Genomic DNA, 6561 nt, shown 5'->3' on the forward strand with positions numbered 1-6561 from the left:
GAGGATGCGCTTTGCCGGAGGGTTTCGCCGGAGGATGCGTTGCGCCGGAGGTTTTTGCCGAGGAAGAGTAAGCCCTAAACTCTCGTAATAGTGTGTAGAGAATTAAAATGTGGTTCGGGGAAAGTAAAAAACAAGGCGGTTTCGGGTTAATTATCAGGCCGGGTCGGAAAACAATTAAAATTAATATTTATTTTAATTTTATTTCGTTTAAAAGGTGGGACCATAGTTTACAGCTGGCGCCATCTTATTGGATACACACCTACCTTAAGGTGCGTAGTACTGATGGAATAATTTTCCTTCAACCAGAGCTTCATATATGCTCGGTCGAGCGTATCTCTATGTTCGGAGTACACAAAACTCCCTCGAATTTCTCTCGGGTAGTAAAAATATCGCAACATTGGGGAAGGCCACTAGCTTCTCTCTTCTCCTTCACACAAGATGCAGGCGCAACCCCTAAACTTTCTCACAAGCTCGGTTTCCACCTTTTCCTGCTAGGGATTTGTCCACGACACATGATGAAGGCTCGCTCGAGCTGCTCGAGCATTTAGGTGCTCGATCGAGCATCTTCCGCATGAAGGAACTCTTCCTGCATGTGCTTGATCCGCTCGCCTCCTTCCTTTGCCAAACCCGGCCCATCTCTTTGATTTGAGCCACTCAAATGTGTGACGGGAAAGTGAGCTCATGTGAGTGCCGCTTCCCCCATTCCCTCCCCTTTGCTGTCACACCTACTTTCTCTTGCAGTGATCGATAGAGCCTCTTGTCTTTTTTTTCCTCCTCTTCTCCCTTTTCCTCTCACTCTCTCTTTCTTTCTAACTCGCTTGCACTTTCTCTTGCAGTGATCGATAGAGCCTCTTGTCTCTAACTCGCTTGTTGCTTTCGTGCGGTGGGTTTGATTGAACAATGGGATAAATCCCTCGTCTTTACTTATCGCAAGTGGTGCAAGAAATGTTTGAATGTCACCTGTTGTGTAGTTGTCATATGCAGGTAAGCGAATTTTTTTTTTAATTTTTAAAGATAATTATTACATGTTTGGTCTGTTTTGCTACCTATGCAATGTCTTAATTTTTAAAGATAATTATTACATGTTTTATTACATGTTTGGAATGTCCACACACTCGTCTCGAGCTCGCCGCCTCGTGTGAATAACTCGGAAATCATAAACATGGTAGCAATTTATGAGATTCGAGCTCATATTGTGATTTAAGCAAAAGTTAACTCATTTGCCAAAATATCTCCAACAGACTTCTCAGCATAAATTTGCCCTTTTCATACCCACGTATTGTTTATCCCTTTTTTTTGAACATTTCACTTTTTCTTTCCCCTCACTGGTTTTATGCTAATATCTTCTACTGAAGCTTGCAAACCAAGTTCGACGCTATCGACACAAGTTCGATGCCTGATACAGCTATCAAAAATGAATAAATGCACAAATTAATGACAAACGTCAAAATGGAAATAACAGGAAGGAAAAGAATAATTAGAACAGTGTTAAGGAGGGTTTTGTACTTACCAATATTTTTTTTGAATTCACTATCGTGAATTGAGGTTCCCATGTGGTCGCTCACGCTATATGTTCGCCCCAACACTGTCGCATTGGTCATTGGCCACCAACACGAGAGCAAAATGAAGATATTGTGGGTGACTTAAGCTAATTACATGAATATATCTCTCCCTACTTTATGATTCATAGCTGTTGGATTACATTTAGCTGATGCATGTGCGTGTAATTATGGGTTTCGACTAGCTACATTGGAGAGACAAGATACGGGAGATTAGGAAAGGAGATTAATATTTAATAAAGGTAATTATATTTATAACTTCAAAATTTAATCTCTCTTAATTAAAGCATAATTCATGCATAGTGTTATATATGTTTGATTGATTTGAAGTGTAGACTTTTATAAAATTAATTCAATTAAATTTCGGAGATGCAAAATTTTTGGTATATTTTAAGTTTATCTGGTTTCTCGAAATTTTGGGTGTTAAAACGAGAGGCCGCGACTTCTAGTAGAAGGACACGAAGCTGTGAAGCATTGTGTTTGCTTTCGTGAGTAAGTCATTGTGTGTAATAGGAGGAAGCTGAGCCAACCCAAGACTTGTAGAAGGTATAATTTTTATGGGTTTTAAGTTTTTAATTATAAAAATTATTTTAATGAATATTATTATTGAGTATCAAAATTTTATGAATTTATAATAGTGATTAAATTTGACAAGCAATCAAATTAAAAGATTGAGAGAGATCATGATAGGCTTTTGTGTAACAGAGGAAAAGGTTAAGTGAGATACATATATCAAATTATTACCTAACCTTTACATTGTAGTAAAAATGCATATATTTGATTATTACATGACCTTTAGATTCTAGTAAATGTGCTTTTGTTCATTGGTAAATAAATAGATCATGTCTCATAAAAATGTAATTTATTTATTTGAATTGTAATGATTATCATTTTATGAATTCATAATAAAAACTAGAGGTAGAATAACACTTGATTTGGAAAACAAGCACATTTGATGATAGTAAAGGAAGGTTACTATATTATTTTCAAAAAAAAAATTTGTTTAAATTAATATTATTTTATTTTAGTGTTATTTACAATGATTAAACTTAAAATTGGAGGATGGAAACCTTAATTAAAATGTTGAAATTTGAAATTGAACTATAACTAACTAAAGTGTAATTAAGTAATGTGATATAAATTTATTAATATCAATATATTATATATTATAGGTATTCAATGGAGTGGTTATAATTTAAGAAGTAAAAAGCATGAAAGACTAGAGGTGAGTAATTATATTTATAAATTTCAGTAATATTTATTGTTTTTAAATATATTTCTAATTTTGTTTTTGCTTTATTCCAATGCAATTTAAATTACAATAGATTTTTCATTTTTAGACAAAATATAGATGTTAAACAGTTCCACAATAATTTTCTGAAGATGTCATATTTTCACATGACCTTTTAGTTTCTAATATATATATATATATCGGATTATCACATGCCCTTTAAATTATAATAAATATGCATATATCATATTATTACATGAAATTTATTTTCTAGTAGATGTGCATATATCCGATTATTACATGATCTTTAGATTATGATAGAAGTGCATTTATTCATTGATAGGTAAATACAGATTATCTCATAAGAAATTAATATGTAGTATGAAGAGTGAAATGAAAATATTATAATATATATGAATGTTTTGTGTGCATGCTAAGAAAAAAGTTCATTTATTTATGATACTAATTGGGAATGTTAATATATCTGCATACGTAGATGTTCTTCTACAATCTCAGGCAATCATGTAATTTAGATTACGAACCATTGTGTCAATGTAAGAATATTGGCTAGGGGTGAGTATACACTTTTACATCTCAGATAATAGTGGATATGTTTTGCGTCTCATTGTGTCTATGGGGTATGTATTAGCCAAATGTGTGTTAGATTATATTTAGATGGGACACATATGGACTAGAGTTGCCACTTTATTCATATTTGTTCTTCGGCTAACTTTCCTATAGGACAAACAATATTAATCATGTGAGTCTCTCTCATAGGTTCGGCTTGAATCCCTAGCATTACTCTCATGTTGGCTGAAATCAAATACTCTTCTCTAATGTCTTCATTTTCTCCTATGTCACTATACATTTTTTCAACTATTCCCTTTTAAGTGAAAAATATCAGTTTTCCATTTGAATAATTTGATGCAATGTGCCCAAAATCATGATATTTAGCATTTTTATGATTGGATAGATCTAGATCTGTTGGTTGGTTTCGAAAAGTTTTCCACTTTGAACTAGTTTTCTTAGTTGGTAAGCTTGGATACTCCACTAGGTGTACTCTTGTTGCCTAATCTTGGGGCTGAATTCCATTTGTACGGTGTGATGGTCACATGGAGATATTGCTTTTTCTTTACCTTCAAAGTAAGGGACTGTGCATCAAGTAGGGACCAATACAACTATAGTTGCATCACATTATGAATAGATGATCTCAATCCTTCAATATACTGCACTACTAAGTGTTCCTCGAGTTCCACCAACTCATATTTCAATATGAGTTGATCAAATTCAGTCATGTGCTCTTCCACAGAAGAATCTCTCTGATTGATGAGTTGGAGTTTTGGTAACATATCCAGTTGGAAAGATGGGGGAAGGTATTTGTTTGTATCTCTCTTTTCTTCTTAAATCGGGTGGTGATCTTACTCTTTTCTTCTCGTTGTTGATGAAACTTCATAGTCTCCCACCATAATGAAGCTTTTTTCCTTAGCTTAATAGTGTCTATATGACCCTCCTATTGGTTGATTCATTTTTTAAAGACCTGTTTCACTGTCTGGAACCACTAGATAAACTTGTTTGGATTTATGCGACCGTCAAAATCTAGTAAGTCAATATGCACTTTAACACCCTGACTTTTCTGATATTCAGTGCCCAATCGACGTGCATTGACGGATTGTCACTTGAAGCTTCTTGGCAGAAGGGATTCACTTCTTTCTCTTGATCTATTGAGTCACCATTATAGTTATAAGGGATCTTACCGACTTGTCTTTTGTCAAAAGCGGAAAGTCTTTGTTTCAATTGGAAGATTTCCACTCCATCTCTGTCATAGTAAGTTCGTTCATACCCACACTGAGGGTTTTCTCTTAGGCGTCATTACGACTTTTTCTTCCAATTAGGGTTTTGACAGGTGCAGGGTTGTGGATAAAAGATTGCCAAATTTTAGGATTTTAGTTGTAGGTGTAGGGGCAGATATTTGGTGAATGTTAAAATGTCGATTTTTTAAAATTTAGGTTTAGGACTAGAAATTGCGGTAGGATGATTTGGGATTGGTGAGAATTTTTTTTTTCAGAATTTCGGATTTGAGGCAAGATAAACAAATCCATAAAAATCTAGAGTTTGTTGGGCTCTAATATTGTTCTAGGGTGTTTGTAGGAAGCGTAAGATGGTTAGGGATGTTGTAGGATGGATAACGAGAGCGGGAGGAATGATGTCGATTGAATTCCGGCATGAATGACAGTGGTACAGCGGTCCAGAAAAATGGGAACATCGGTTTCTACTGTTCAACATCAGTAGTAGCGAGGAATGATTGTTGCCTGCTGAAAATAGCAGGTAGATGGCGTTTGGAAAGGTATTGGGGATGACATCTGCAGTTGGACTGCAGATTGGAATTTTTCTGTTTATGTCCGGCTGAAAAACAGCAGGTCGAACAGCAAAATACGGGCTGCGGGGATGTTCCTCAATTTTTTTCTGAGCAAGATACAGACACATGTTGGACACATTAGTTGCAAAAGAAAAGGATAAACCACTCTAAATAACATAAATCAGATAATGTTTCCCAAAATAATACCGATAACAAAAGGTCTGCTGAACTATCAAAAATAACAACATATTAATAGTTTACTAATCGCTAATAACCTAATTAGAAAATAGAAGAATAAGAAAAGACCAAAAAAAAAAAAGATTAAGATAACTTGCTGCAAAAAAAGAAATAAATAAAAAGGATGCCTTGGGGTATGTCATTATAGTAATCACGGAGTCTGTATGTCGCAGAACTACAAATGTACGCATCCATGGGAAGCCCAACTCAGTGGAGCGTGAACTTGCAGAAATTCCGCATCTGGGGAAGCCTAGCTCCGACGTCGTGCAGTGATGATGAAAATATTGGATCTAGGGTTTGCCAAAAACTAAGTGGAGAATGTAGAAATGATTTTGGTGTTGGTATTATGTTTTGTAAATTTTAGGTTTAAGAATGAGAAAGCAAAGAAAAAAATCTGTAAACATTTAAGATTAAACTCTCTGATATTAACTGACACCAATCTAGTGTTCTAGGGAGTGTGGGAGGATCAAAGAATTGTTTAGATTTGTGTAGGATGCGAAATGAAGGGGACAAAAGTTGTTGATGTCTGAAATTTTGTGCAGTTGGCTTCTAGACAGCAGCGGGCAGCAATCTAGAAGCAAGAAATAACAGGTGGGCAGCATGTGTGGAGTTAGGGAAGGGTATTTGGATTTCCCAGAGAGTTGACCACCTAGATCTGATCATGTTATAGACACCACCTGAGTAAGATCAAATGATACAACACTCCAAAATGATGAAAGAGAGAAATCATCTATAACGCATAAAACCAAAAAAAAAGGTGTGCAGCAGATTTTCTCAACACAATACATATAATAAACAGCGAATGACTCTAATTCAATTCAATATAAGTATAAAATGGGGCCCACAAGGTCTGGACCACCCCTATGGGTAGAAATAATCCACAACAGGTCCGTTGGAACTGCCTTGATTCCAACCTGAGAGGGGAAAATCCCACTCCCGCATCATATGGCCATTTGATTTCACTAAAAACAATTAAGTTCCTGCGACCTTAGTCCAGCACAGTTATTTTCTCTTGCAATACAACATTCTGCCCTAGTCGTTGTAAGAACTGTACATGTGGACATGGGTCTGATCACTTTTGCTTCAAATAATTAGCAAAATCAGTGATATAAAATTTCTTCTATTTTATAAAACAAATGAATATATAATCTTTCATAATCGTAATTTTTTAGGGAAAG

The 6561-nt window shown here is 35.3% G+C and overlaps 1 protein-coding gene across 2 annotated transcripts in view; it reads left to right on the top strand.

Annotated features, from left to right (window-relative positions):
* The window catches only part of LOC110021161 (protein PIR), a 253053-nt gene that overhangs the window by 144218 nt on the left and 102274 nt on the right, over positions 1 to 6561 (top strand). The gene's annotated exons all lie outside the window — the stretch shown is intronic.

This window comes from Phalaenopsis equestris, unplaced genomic scaffold (assembly GCF_001263595.1).
Source record: "Phalaenopsis equestris unplaced genomic scaffold, ASM126359v1 Scaffold000123, whole genome shotgun sequence".
In the NCBI taxonomy this organism is placed as follows: domain Eukaryota; kingdom Viridiplantae; phylum Streptophyta; class Magnoliopsida; order Asparagales; family Orchidaceae; genus Phalaenopsis; species Phalaenopsis equestris.